This window comes from Nyctereutes procyonoides, unplaced genomic scaffold, assembly GCF_905146905.1.
Source record: "Nyctereutes procyonoides isolate TBG_1078 unplaced genomic scaffold, NYPRO_anot_genome, whole genome shotgun sequence".
Lineage (NCBI taxonomy): Eukaryota > Metazoa > Chordata > Mammalia > Carnivora > Canidae > Nyctereutes > Nyctereutes procyonoides.
In genome coordinates this window covers 91,943,946-91,959,503 of record NW_026575125.1, presented here as the reverse complement: position 1 = coordinate 91,959,503, position 15,558 = coordinate 91,943,946, and the positions used below count along the sequence as shown (strand labels likewise).

Below are 15,558 nucleotides of genomic sequence, written 5' to 3'. Positions count from 1 at the left end.
TTAATGTTTTTTTAAAAGATTTTATTTATTTATGAGAGAGAAAGAGAGTGGAGGGAAGAGCAGAGGGAGACGGATAAGCAGACTGCATGCTGAGCACCAAGCCTGACGCAAGACTCCATCTCACGGACACTGAGATCATGACCTGAACCAAAACCAAGAGTCGGACATTTAACCGAGTGAACCACCCAGACACCCATACATGTATTATGATTTTAAGGAAACAAACAAAAATGATGGGGTGGGATGGAGATGAATTTCTATGATTTTAAACAACTTGTTCAACTGGCGTACCTCAGCAGTGATCCATTATCATGAATTTCCTATATATAACCTATCATTTCAGAGATAAGAGAGCTTGCTTATTTAGATATTGAAAATAAAATAGCAGAATTGTATAAAAAGACTCAACTGTGATACAAAGAGCTTGATTACCAAGAGTTTGATTCCTTTGAATTACTTTGTAACATTCTTTACTCATCAGAGAAAGAAATCAATGACACTTCTTTGAGTGTATTTTATATTTAAAAACCATATCCAAATGTTGCAAAAGATTAAGACACATTTTATAGAATTGAAAGAAATCAGAGAGTAGATTAGCAATCCATTTATATCTGTCAGGCAGTGTGAACATGTAATCATCCAGCCTTTACATATGATATGTTCATGAATTTAGCTACTGACAAAGCGCTGAAAGCATTCTTAAATTGAGAGATATCTTTTTAATAGTTTTGGGGTAGAAGCTTGATACAAATATCTACAAATATTTGATGGAGTCATGACACATAATTATATTTCATAAGACTGAAGGAAAGTTAAAATTTTTCAAACTTCACAGAAATAAAATCTAAGATGCCTCAATATAAAATCTAACCTACTGGTCAGTCTATAATTGAACAGGCTATAGATGCACCTGTGAAAGTCTGCAAACAATAAGTTAATTTTAATTGTTATGTTGAGGAGGGGCAAGATGGCGGAAGAGTAGGGTCCCCAAATCACCTGTCCCCACCAAATTACCTAGATAACCTTCAAATCATCCTGAAAATCTACGAATTCGGCCTGAGATGTAAAGAGAGAACAGCTGGAATGCTACAGTGAGAAGAGTTCGTGCTTCCATCAAGGTAGGAAGACGGGGAAAAAGAAATAAAGACACAAAAGGCCTCCGAGGGGGAGGGGCCCCGGGAGGAGCCGGGCTGAGGCCGAGGCGAGTGTCCCCAGGACAGGAGAGCCCCGTCCCGGAGAAGCAGGAGCTGCACCAACCTTCCCGGGCGGAAAGGGGCTCGCAGGGAGTTGGAGCAGGACCCAGGAGGGCGGGGATGCCCTCGGGATACCTGGGACACTAACAGACACCTGCGTGCGCAGGAGAGTGCGCCGAGCTCCCTAAGGGGTGCAGTGCGCACCCACGGCGGGACCCGGAACAGCTCGGAGGGGCTCGGGCACAGCTCTGCACCGAGGGGGCTGCGCGGCTCCGGGAGCAGCTCCGTGGTGGCAGCTCCGGCAGAGGAAGAGGCTCCGTGCGGAGGGGGTTGCGCGGCTCCGGGAGCAGCTCAGAGGGACTCAGGCGGCGGCTCCGCAGAGAGGCGGCTGCCCGGCCAGGAATCCCACAGCGCAGGCCGGGAGCACAGGGCGCCGGGACACAGCCCAGGATCCGGCCTCCCCCGGGACAGGCAGAGGCCGGGAGGGCCCAGGACAGCAAGGACGCTCCTGCCCCGAGCTGAGCAGATCAGCGGCCCCGCCCCGGAGGCTCCAGGCCCTGAGGACGGGACGGAGAACCCCGTAGTTCCTGTGGGGGCTGAATCCAGGGCTCCAGAGCTGTCCCCACCACTGTGGTTGTTCCTCCTGGGGCCTCACGGGGTAAACAACCCCCACTGAGCCCTGCATCAGGCAGGGGGCAGAGCAGCTCCCCCAAGTGCTAACACCTGAGACTCAGCACAACAGGCCCCTCCCCCAGAAGACCAGCTGGACGGACCAGTTCCAGGGGAAGTCAAGGGACTTAAAGTCTACAGAATCAGAAGATACTGCCCCGTGTTTTTTGTTTTTGTTTCTGTTTTTCTTTTTGGTTTCTGATTGCTTCCCCCACCCTTTTTTTTCAACTTTCTTTTTCTTTCCCTTTTCTTCTCTTTTTTCCTTTTTTCTTCTTTTTCTTTTTTCTTTTTCTCTTTTCTTTCCTTCTCTCTCTCTTTCTCCTTTTCCCAATACAACTTGTTTTTGGCCACTCTGCACTGAGCAAAATGACTAGAAGGAAAACCTCACCTCAAAAGAAAGAATCAGAAACAGTCCTCTCTCCCACAGACTTACAAAATCTGGATTACAATTCAATGTCAGAAAGCCAATTCAGAAGCACTATTATACAGCTACTGGTGGCTCTAGAAAAAAGCATTAAGGACTCAAGAGACTTCATGACTGCACAATTTACATCCAATCAGGCAGAAATTAAAACTCAATTGAAAAAAAATATAAATAATAATCAATTGAATGAGATGCAATCCAAACTAGAAGTCCTAACGACGAGGGTTAAGGAGGTGGAAGAACGAGTGAGTGGCATAGAAGACAAGTTGATGGCAAAGAGGGAAACTGAGGAAAAAAGAGACACACAATCAAAAGACCATGAAGACAGATTAAGGGAAATAAATGACAGCCTGAGGAAGAAAAACCTACGTATAATTGGGGTTCCCGAGGGTGCCGAAAGGGACTGAGGGCCAGAATATGTATTTGAACAAATCATAGCTGAAAACTTTCCCAATATGGGAAGGGAAACAGGCATTCAGATCCAGGAAATAGAGAGAGCCCCCCCTAAAATCAATAAAAACCATTCAACACCTCGACATCTAATAGTGAAGCTTGCAAATTCCAAAGATAAAGAGAAGATCCTTAAAGCAGCAAGAGACAAGAAGTCCCTGACTTTTATGGGGAGGAGTATTAGGGTAACAGCAGACCTCTCCACAGAGACCTGGCAGGCCAGAAAGGGCTGAAGGATATATTCAGGGTCCTAAATGAGAAGAACATGCAACCAAGAACACTTTATCCAGCAAGGCTCTCATTCAAAATGGAAGGAGAGAAAAAGAGCTTCCAAGACAGGAACTGAAAGAATATGTGACCTCCAAACCAGCTCTGCAAGAAATTTTAAGGGGGACTCTTAAAATTCCCCTTTAAGAAGAAGATGAGTGGAACAATCCACAAAAACAAGGACTGAATAGATATCATGATGACACTAAACTCATATCTGTCAATAGTAACTCTGAACGTGAACGGGCTTAATGACCCCATCAAAAGCCGCAGGGTTTCAGACTGGATAAAAAAGCCGGACCCATCTATTTGCTGTCTACAAGAGACTCATTTTAGACAGAAGGACACCTACAGCCTGAAAATAAAAGGTTGGAGAATCATTTACCATTCAAATGGTCCTCAAAAGAAAGCAGGGGTAGCCATCCTTATATCAGATAAACTAAAATTTACCCCAAAGACTACAGTAAGAGATGAAGAGTGACACTATATCATACTTAAAGGATCTATCCAACAAGAGGACTTAACAATCCTCAATATATATGCCCTGAATGTGGGAGCTGCCAAATATTTAAACGAATTAATAACCAAAGTGAAGAAATACTTAGATAATAATACACTTATACTTGGTGACTTCAATCTAGCTCTTTCTACCCTCGATAGGTCTTCTAAGCACAACATCTCCAAAGAAACGAGAGCTTTAAATGATACACTGGACCAGATGGATTTCACAGATATCTACAGAACTTTACATCCAAACTCAACTGAATACACATTCTTCTCAGGTGCACATGGAACTTTCTCCAGAATAGATCACATACTGGGTCACAAATCGGGTCTGAACCGATACCAAAAGATTGGGATCGTCCTCTGCATATTCTCAGACCATAATGCCTTGAAATTAGAACTAAATCACAACAAGAAGTTTGGAAGGACCACAAACACATGGAGGTTAAGGACCATCCTGCTAAAACATGAAAGGGTCAACCAGGAAATTAAGGAAGAATTAAAAAGATTCATGGAAACTAATGAGAATGAAGATACAACCGTTCAAAATCTTTGGGATGCAGCAAAAGCAGTCCTGAGGGGGAAATACATCGCAATACAAACATCCATTCAAAAACTGGAAAGAACTCAAATACAAAAGCTAACCTTACACATAAAGGAGCTAGAGAAAAAAAAGCAAATATCCTACACCCAGCAGAAGAAGAGAGTTAATTAAAATTCAAGCAGAACTCAATGAAATTGAGACCAGAAGAACTGTGGAACAGATCAACAGAACCAGGAGTTGGTTCTTTGAAAGAATTAATAAGATAGATAAACCATTAGCCAACCTTATTAAAAAGAAGAGAGAGAAGACTCAAATTAATAAAATCATGAATGAGAAAGGAGAGATCACTACCAACACCAAGGAAATACAAACGATTTTAAAAACATATTATGAACAGCTATACGCCAATAAATTAGGCAATCTAGAAGAAATGGACGCATTCCTGGAAAGCCACAAACTACCAAAACTGGAACAGGAAGAAATAGAAAACCTGAACAGGCCAATAACCAGGGAGGAAATTGAAGCAGTCATCAAAAACCTCCCAAGACACAGGAGTCCAGGGCCAGATGGCTTCCCAGGGGAATTCTATCAAACGTTTAAAGAAGAAATCATACCTATTCTACTAAAGCTGTTTGGAAAGATAGAAAGAGATGGAGTACTTCCAAATTCGTTCTATAAGGCCAGCATCACCTTAATTCCAAAACCAAAGACCCCACCAAAAAGGAGAATTACAGACCAATATCCCTGATGAACATGGATGCAAAAATTCTCAACAAGATACTAGCCAATAGGATCCAACAACACATTAAGAAGATTATTCACCATGACCAAGTAGGATTTATCCCTGGGACACAAGGCTGGTTCAACACTCGTAAAACAATCAATGTGATTCATCATATCAGCAAGAGAAAAACCAAGAACCATATGATCCTCTCATTAGATGCAGAGAAAGCATTTGACAAAATACAGCATCCATTCCTGATCAAAACTCTTCAGAGTGTAGGGATAGAGGGAACTTTCCTCGACATCTTAAAAGCCATCTACGAAAAGCCCGCAGCAAATATCATTCTCAATGGGGAAGCACTGGGAGCCTTTCCCCTAAGATCAGGAACAAGACAGGGATGTCCACTCTCACCACTGCTATTCAACATAGTATTGGAAGTCCTAGCCTCAGCAATCAGACAACAAAAAGACATTAAAGGCATTCAAATTGGCAAAGAGGAAGTCAAACTCTCCCTATTCGCCGATGACATGATACTCTACATAGAAAACCCATAAGCCTCCACCCCAAGATTGCTAGAACTCATACAGCAATTTGGTAGCGTGGCAGGATACAAAATCAATGCCCAGAAATCAATGGCATTTCTATACACTAACAATGAGACTGAAGAAAGAGAAATTAAGGAGTCAATCCCATTTACAATTGTACCCAAAAGCATAAGATACCTAGGAATAAACCTAACCAAAGAGGTAAAGGATCTATACCCTAAAAACTATAGAACACTTCTGAAAGAAATTGAGGAAGACACAAAGAGATGGAAAAATAGTCCATGCTCATGGATTGGCAGAATTAATATTGTGAAAATGTCAATGTTACCCAGGGCAATTTACACGTTTAATGCAATCCCTATCAAAATGCCATGGACTTTCTTCAGAGAGTTAGAACAAATTATTTTATGATTTGTGTGGAATCAGAAAAGACCCCGAATAGCCAGGGGAATTTTAAAAAAAGAAAACCATATCTGGGGGCATCACAATGCCAGATTTCAGGTTGTACTACAAAGCTGTGGTCATCAAGACAGTGTGGTACTGGCACAAAAACAGACACATAGATCAATGGAACAGAATAGAGAACCCAGAATTGTACCCTGAACTTTATGGTCAACTAATATTCGATAAAGGAGGAAAGACTATCCACTGGAAGAAAGACAGTCTCTTCAATAAATGGTGCTGGGAAAATTGGACATCCACATGCAGAAGAATGAAACTAGACCACGCTCTTTCACCGTACACAAAGATAAACTTAAAATGGATGAAAGATCTAAATGTGAGACAAGAATCCATCAAAATCCTAGAGGAGAACACAGGCAACTCCCTTTTTGAACTCGGCCACCGTAACTTCTTGCAAGATACATCCACGAAAGCAAAAGAAACAAAAGCAAAAATGAACTATTGGGTCTTCATCAAGATAAGAAGCTTTTGCACAGCAAAGGATACAGTCCACAAAACTAAAAGACAACCTACAGAATGGGAGAAGATATTTGCAAATGACGTATCAGATAAAGGGCTAGTTTCCAAGATCTATAAAGAACTTATTCACCTCAACAGCAAAGAAACAAACAATCCAATCATGAAATGGGCAAAGACATGAAGAGAAACCTCACAGAGGAAGACATAGACATGGCCAACATGCACATGAGAAAATGCTCTGCATCAGTTGCCATCAGGGAAATACAAATCAAAAGCACCATGAGATCCCACCTCACACCAGTGAGAATGGGGAAAATTAACAAGGCAGGAAACAACAAATGTTGGAGAGGATGCGGAGAAAAGGGAACCCTCTTACACTGTTGGTGGGAATGTGAACTGGTGCAGCCACTCTGGAAAACTGTGTGGGGTTCCTCAAAGAGTTAAAAATAGACCTTCCCTACGACCCAGCAATTGCACTGTTGGGGATTTACCCCAAAGATTTAGATGCAATGAAACGCCGGGACACCTGCACCCCGATGTTTCTAGCAGCCATGTCCACAATAGCCAAACTGTGGAAGGAGCCTCGGTGTCCATCAAAAGATGAATGGATAAAGAAGATGTGGTTTATGTATACAATGGAATATTCCTCAGCCATTAGAAACGACAAATACCCACCATTTGCTTCAACGTGGATGGAACTGGAGGGTATTATGCTGAGTGAAGTAAGTCAATCGGAGAAGGACAAACAGTGTATGTTCTCATTCATTTGGGGAATATGAATAATAGTGAAGGGGAATATAAGGGAAGGGAGAAGAAATGTGTGGGAGATATCAGAAAGGGACACAGAACATAAAGACTCCTAACTCTGGGAAACGAACTAGGGGTAGTGTAAGGGGAGGAGGGCGGGGGGTGGGGGTGAGTGGGTGACGGGCACTGAGGGGGACTTGACGGGATGAGCACTGGGTGTTATTCTGTATGTTGGTAAATTGAACACCAATAAAAATTAATTTATTAAAATAAAATAAATTGTTATGTTATTTTTTAAATTATAATTACTTTTTATACTTTCCTAAAAGTAGCAGAGCCACATGTAGCAAAAACCCTCTAACTGTTGAATATGCCTAAATTTCAGCAAACATGGGGCTAGATGAACCTCTTAATTCAATCAAACTCTCTAAATTGATTCTCTTCTCTTAGTCTTTCTATCTCAGTAAGCTTTCTTTTGCCTCTATTTCTTCTATGTCAAAATCCTGCTTCTACTGAATTATTTTCCCGAATCCTTCCCTTTTTCACTCTAAACTAGGACACCTTGAATCATCTAATCGTTTCTATTCCAGCCTCAAGCTTTCTTCAATTCATACTCATATATGCTCTATGCATATGGACACGAGGTATCTAACATAACAGTACAAACCAGAGTATTCCATAATATAGCTACAGCTTCCATGCTTTTTTAAAAGCTCTCTACTCTTTTACCTTAGCTAATCTTGAAATCAACATAGTGTGTGTTCAGATAATGGTGTTAGCTGTCTTTTAACAAATACTGAGGGGTTGCTGTCACATTTAGGCAACCCTGGATTTAAAAAAAAAGACAAATTCAAGTTTCATGTGGGTTAATGACACAGAGGAAATCTGTTCCTCTGCTTAATATGAAGCCCTAAAGCTAGATCAGCTGTCTCAAAGGGCTCCAAACTTTGCCCTTAATCTTACTAGAGATATGAGTTTATATACCTATAAGAATAGTATCATATTAGGTAAAATGGAGTCTCACTTAACTTTCTATTCTCATACATTTTTCCTCTTACTACTCTATTTTCTCACTGTCCACTTGACTCTCAGGTCTTTTCACTGTAATCTCTAGGACAACTGTTAAGCACTAAACGAATCCTGCTACAGCTTTAACCTCTTACTGAACACTCCCTACAACTTCCTAAAGTAATTAGAATCAAGCTTTCCCCCTAAACACCTAAGGTGTATTCCAAGGATGATTTTATATCCTCATCTCTCTTTGATATCGCATAGTGTTCACCAGTCCTCCTTTTTTTTTTTGAAGATTTTTATTTATTTATTCATGAGAGACACAGAGAGGCAGAGAAACAGGCAGAGGGAGCAGAGGGAGAAACACACTCCCTGAGGGGAGCCCCACGCAGGACTCGATTCTGAGACCGTGAAATCATGCCCTGAGTGGAAGGCAGACACTTAACGACTGAGCCACCCAGGCATCTCTTCACCAGCCCTTCTTAATATTGTTGCTCTCTTGGCTTTTACAACACTTTTCTTCTAAGATTTTTTTTTTTAAGATTTTATTTATTTATTCATGATAGTCACAGAGAGAGAGAGAGAGAGGCAGAGACACAGGCAGAGGGAGAAGCAGGCTCCATGCAGGGAGCCCGACGTGGGATTTGATCCTGGGTCTCCAGGATCGTGCCCTGGGCCAAAGGCAGGCACTAAACTGCTGCGCCACCCAGGGATCCCTCTTCTAAGATTTTTAATTTATTTATTTGAGGCAGTGGGGAGATAGCACACTCAAGCAGGGGGGAGGAGCAGAGAGAAAGGGAGAAGCTGACTCCTCGCTGAGCAGAGAGACTGATGCAGGGTGATCCCAGGACCCTGGGATCATGATCCCAGCTGAAGGCAGATGCTTAACTGAATGAGCTGCCCAGGTGCCCCTATAATAACACTTTTCTTGTAGGACACAGAGTATTTAACATAAAAGCATATACCAAGACAGTTCATGGTCATAGCTATATCTTGTATTACTTTATTATTCCTACTCCACCCTTATAATGCCTACTATTGTGTTAACATGCTGTTCATTCATGAAAATGCCCATTGACTAACTATGATACTTGCACTTTAACCATTGCCCATTCCCAGAATTCTCTCCTTGGCTTCCCCCTCTCCTTCTCACTCCTCACTCTCTTCTCTCAGCCATCTCATTCATTGCTAAGAATTCTATCATAACCTGTGCACCAATAACTCTAAGAGCTTCATTTCTAGTCCAGCCCGATTCCCAAAACTAGATTTTCACACCCTCCTATTTAACGACACTTTCACTATGTCCTATACATAATCTCAGTATGTTTAAAACTAAATTTATAATAATTTACCTCCATCCCCAGTCAGACTAAATCTGCTTCTCCTGTATTTGTGATCATGATAAATGTACCACCACACACTCAGGAATCCATATAAAAATCTAATGCTTGTCCTACACTCCTTTCTTTTATCACTGATAGTTAATCATTAACTCTAGTCATTTCAACCTCATAACCTGAGTTATTGGCCCCACACATTCCACCCTCACAGCCCCCTATTTACCTCTTCTGGATTATTACAACAGCCTTCCTCTCAATTATATGGCTACAGGAATTTGCATTTTAAATCTGTATCTGTCACTGCCTTCAGAGACTGATCTTTTAGTACATATATCTGCCCCAGTGACTGCTTCACTTATAATTGTTCAATGGCTTTCTATTATCTACAGGCAATGTTCAAAGTCTTTAGCATGGCAAAGAAAGATGATATGCCACTTGCCTACATGTTCAGCTTCATCTACCACCACTCACCATACACATCCTATGCTCTATATCTGCTTTCCTATGGCCAGAACTGTACACTTTAGAGTTGTACACTAAAACAATTAGTTTGGAACAAACACTGATGTTGTCCTTGGGGAGAACTAGAGTGGTAGAAACTCATCATATTCTCTGACTTCTCATATCCTGGAAAATTCTATTACCACTGAGGAGTCACTTGAGACAGCTTTTCACTCCACAGCAAAAATACCAAGAAAGGTGTTAATAAGTAAAAGATTTACTGAATTCACCTCTGTCTGAAGCTTTGCAAGTGGCTTGAAAGTAGGTTTATGTAGGCTCCTTAGTTTCATGGGAGCACTAGCTTATAGCTGAGCAAGATGACATTTTAGGGTCTAACCATTGGTCTGGAATCAGAAAAGGCTAGGTTACAACCTTTCTTCTGTCACCTAACTTCTTTGAGTATCCAGGTCACTAAAATGAGGATAACAACAGATAATTTGTGGGTTGTTTAGAGTACATGAGAAATGTACTGCCTGCAAAGGTGTATTTTCTTAGGGCCATTATATAATAGTGTGGACAAATTGGAGATGTTATGGTTTTAGAGGACAAGATAGACATGTAACTCCTTTTTCACATAAAAGGAAAAAATATTTTTTAATAATACATGCTCTATGAATTTGCATTTATATGTGTCTCGCTTTAGACTGGGAAAGGTGGTTACAAAATATTAAAACACAGGCATGGTGTGTTTTAGAGACCTAGGTTATGGTTTAGGGAGCAGAGACCAACACCTGAAGCAAAGCTCTCATGCATATGCATATAGGAAGGACCAATTTCAGGTTCCCAACTCAGCAATTCCTCTCCTCAGTTCTTTGCTATGTACCCAGTTCCAGGGTAGAGCCAATTGAAAGTAAAACCTTTTTCTCAATTTCTGGCTACTTGTCCCAACCAATAAGGAGTAGAAAGACTCTGGGCAGATGACTAGGATGATTCAATACAGGCTGATAATAGATGATAACAGTCTTTTTAATGAATATCCTTCTGCTGGGAAACATGGGGATATAAAGCTGACAGAAAAAAGAAAGCACAGGGAGTTCACAAAAAAATAAAGTATTTAATAAATTAAAAACACACACACAGAGGAATTAATTGTGAGAGTATTTCTCTTCTCTGGGACATCTTTGAAATTTCTGTAGACTCTTTCCAAACAGTGGAAGTGGTCATTGATGCTAAATGATCATAACGTGTTACTAATCATCTTGGAAGGGAATTGTCCTCACTTTTAAGCATAAAGCTTCCACATTTAGTAAAAAGGGGCCAAGCACTTTGGGAAACTAAAAAAGTATCAAAGAACAAAGCTCATGAGGTTGCTATTGCCCTCAGCCTTATAGAACATCCTCAGGAGTTGCATTTGACCATTTGTTCCCCTAACTAACCCAGCTGCTCTCACCAGGATATAGTTCTGTCCTAGGAAACTGCCTGGTGTGTATTCTATTTTGGAAGTACACTTATCATTGCTCCTGAAATGCCATTTTGCCTTCGGAAACATTCACAGGACCTAGAATTCAGAAGGTAGAAAGATTTTTGAAAGCTTGAAAATTCCCCAGTAGGAGTTCCAATTCTCAGAAAGCCATAAAATAATGCAGGCTTGACCACAGCTAATATAACAACAACAACAAAGCTGAAAATATCACTCAAACCATAATACTGTGATAATATTATTATAGGATGAAAAAGAATAAGTATTGTCATTGTTAGCTATCCTGTATTACTTCCTACTTCCTGCTAGTACTTTACATTGATTACCTCAATTAATATTCACAGAAGCCTATATAAGTGTAGACACTGAGGCTCAGAGACTATAAGGTAATTTGTCCATGGCGACCCAATTAACAAGATGGCCAACATGGGATTTGAACTCAAAGTGTCTGCTCTTTCCATCATCCCAATGCATTTGAGTCCCATTCAGGAATGGAGTTTAACTCCTGAAACAGGTAGAAATGTGATAGATCCTTAAAGTAAGCTGAGCTCTGCATTTATATGGTGTGGAAAGCAGTTTTTTCTGACATTTTGTATATGCTATATTTTATCTACAGACATCTTTTGCTTTCAGAGTTTCAAGAGAAAATGGTGCAAAGTTATAGAATTCTGAGAAGATATTAATAATTGATTTGCACCTGCTATATGTCAAGTACTTTATACATATTGCTTCTTATTTTTAGGACAGCCCTTCAAGTTATATAGCACCATTGCCATTTAATAGATGGGAAAACGGAAGCTCAGGAAGGTGGTTTTACAGCTAGAACCCAAGTCTCTGTATTCCAAAGAGTTTTAACACCTACTTTGGTGGTTTAGACACTGGAGGCATTTTGGTGCTGATGTTATTTTCCCCATTTCCTTTTCTGAAGCAGCTTTTGTCGTAAATAATATTTATTTTGTAAAACCCTTTCCAGAATTACTAGAAAAAAGGCAGAATAATGAAATCCTGCCTTTGGTTAGGTCAAATTTAATTTTTGCCAAATGAGCGGAATCAATCAATTATTGTAATAAAATCTGGTTCTCTGCTCCTCCCCGTTCGACAGACAGCCACATCTTCTGGTGCAGTGCCAGCCACATCCCCGAGACATGATGGTGAAGATCAGAGTGAACGGATTTAGTCGTATTGGGCGCCTAGTCACAAGGGCTGCTTTTAGCTCTGGCAAAGTGGATATTGTTGCCGTCAATGACCGCTTCATTGACCTCAACTACATGGTGTACATGTTACAGTATGATTCTACCCATGGCAAATTCCACAGCACGGTCAAGGCTGAGAATGGGAAACTTGTCATCAATGGGAAGTCCATTTCCATCTTCCAGGAGCAAGATCCCACCAATATCAAATGGGATGATGCTAGTGCTGAGTATGTTGTGGAGTCCACTGGGGTCTTCACCACCATGGAGAAGGCTGGGGCTCACTTGAAAGGCAGCACCAAGAGGGTCTTCATCTCTGCTCCTTCTGCTGATGCTCCCATGTTTGTGATGGGTGTGAACCACGAGAAGTATGACAACTCACTCAAGATTGTCAGCAATGCCTCCTGCACCACCAACTGCTTGACTCCTCTGGCTAAAGTCATCCATGACCACTTCAGCATTGTAGAATGCCTCATGACCACTATCCATGTCATTGCTGCCACCCAGAAGACCGTGGACGACCCCTCTGGGAAGCTGTGGTGTGACGGCTGAGGAGCTCCCCAGATCATCATCCCTGCTTCCACTGGCACCACCAAGGCTGTGGGCAAGGTCATCCCTGAGCTGAATGGCATGAAGCTCACTGAATGGCATGAAGCTCACTGGCATGGCCTTCCGTGTCCCCACCCCCAACGTGTCAGTTGTGAATATGACCTGCCACCTGGATGGAGAAGGCTGCCAAATATAACAACATCAAGAAGGTGGTGAAGCATAGGAGGGCCCCCTCAAGGGCATCCTGAACTACACTGAGGACCAGGTTGTCTCCTGCAACTTTAACAGTGACACCCACTCTTCCACCTTCGACTCGGGGGCTGGCATTGGCCTCAATGACCACTCCGTCAAGCTCATTTCCTGGTATGACAATGAATTTGGCTACAGCAACTGGGTGGTAGACCTCATGGTCCACATGGCCTCCAAGGAGTAAGAGCCTCCTGGACCACCAGCCCCAGTGAGAACAAGAGGAAGAGAGAGGCCCTCAGCTGCTGGGGAGTCCCTGTCCCAACTTAATCCCCCAACACACTGAGAATCTCATAACCACCAATTTATATCCCAAACCCCCTGAGGAAGGGGAGGGGCTTGGGGAGCCCTACCTTGTCATGTACCATCAATAAAGTATACTGTACCCAGCCAAAAAAATTATTGTAATAAAATCCAAGCTACAGTTTGTGTTATTTGCCAAAAGCTGAATTATTGAAATATACTGATAAAAGATATAGAGGCTCAGAAAAAAGGAGGCTTCTTCATTATCTATGGGCATCAAATGCCAAAAAATACAGATTTTTTTTTGCTCCATCTTTCTCTTGATTATACAGTAACTGGTTTGTAACATTGCTATGATAATGCAGTGTAACAAACCACCCCCAAACTCAGGGACTTTAAGATAATAAGCCTTTATTTAAGTCAGGAGTCTGTGGTTTAGCAGTTTAAGCTGAACTCAGATAGAGGACTCCTCTGTTTTTTAAAGGGGTCTATTCATATGTCTAGTGATAGTTGGGTGATAGAAGCACCAAGATAACATGCAGCAGAAATCTATACTATGCATGTTCTCATGTTTAAGGGAGAGTAGCAAGAGAAGAGGAAGATTCAGGCAAGCACTTTTTAAAGCCTTTGCTTGCATTCGGTTTCCTACTCTCCAACTAGCCTAGCCAAAGCAAGTCACAAGGCAAACCTCAAACTACAAAGAACAATGATATAGAGAGGCTTGATACATTATGGCCACTATTGCAATCCATATATCATATTCTACTCTTGTCACAATTATTCACATCCTTCCTACACACAAAAGATGCTTTCCTCAAAAGATCTCAAAAGTCTCATTTAATCACGCCATCAGGTCCAGAATCCATTATCTTGTGATTTATAATCAGGTGCTGATATGGCTCCTCAGATGAGGATTCAAAGCCCAATGAACTCAAATGACAATTTATTGGCCACTCAAATACCCAACATTCAATAATTACAGAGGAACTGGAAATTACAAAAACACTCTTTCAGAAAGGGAATCCTGAGGGAAGTCCCTAGCCCTGGTATATGTGTATAACAATTTTCACTGGACAAATGTGGCCAGGTCCTACAATGTAAGGGTAGGGAGTGATTCTTAACTATATTCCATTATGCTTCCTAAGAATGGAACACCAGTCCATTGTTCTCCATGATCTTAACTTTATTCAAAATATTCTTTTTCCATTATGCTTGGTCACTTTTGAAGAGGGTATTTAAAAATATGGTTTCTGAGCAACTTTTTAGACAGGTTTTTGCTCATAAAATATTAAAGGCCCACTGCTTTTCTGAGTTTTATACAATTGCATTCTCCTTTAATCTAGGATGGTAGTATTTTTGCCTATACAATTCCCTTAAAACTTTCTGAGCTTCATAAAAATACAGTTTAAGTCCACTCCATTGGCAAAAGCCACAACCATAACTCCCTTTGAAGTAAGTCTCTATTTCTCTAGATTTTATCAGTGTTTCTTTGGGATTCTCAGGGTGCTGTAAGACAATGCTCTTAGACTTTCTAGAAATACTTTTGTCTAGTTGAGAGGGTCTACTTAGTAACACCTTCATTCATTCAAAAGTTTTAACAGAGTCTTACAAACCTCTTTTGGTCTTTAGTACTAAGACCACATGTTTTTGGAAGTTCATTGGATTTGATATTTTACTAGCCCAAGAGGGTAGAGAGAAGAAAAAAATATTTTCTAGTCCATTCAGTTCTGGTATTCTCTAAATTTTACTTACAAACCATCCAATTCTTTAATGCGTCTTTTTCTACTTGCACCTTATCATATGCAGCTAGTAAAAGCCAGGTCACATTTTCAACATTCTGCCTGGAAATATCTTTACTAAAGTATAAATGTTAATTTGGTATATTTTCTATATTCTAAGCTACCATATACCATATTTTACAAAAATGCTTCACCACTAGATAACATATTGTGCCACTTATCTAGGCTGCTATCACAGATTCCTCACTATTCTTCCAGCCTCTTCTCTTTCCCAGCCTCTCTCTATTGCCTTTCACAAAGCCAATGACACATATTTCAGATTTTTATTATT

The 15,558-nt window shown here is 41.0% G+C and overlaps 1 pseudogene; it reads left to right on the top strand.

The window, feature by feature from the left end:
* Window positions 1-12,405: 12,405 nt before the first annotated feature.
* Window positions 12,406-13,432, top strand: LOC129518057 (glyceraldehyde-3-phosphate dehydrogenase-like; annotated as a pseudogene).
* The last annotated feature ends 2,126 nt before the right edge of the window (window positions 13,433-15,558 follow it).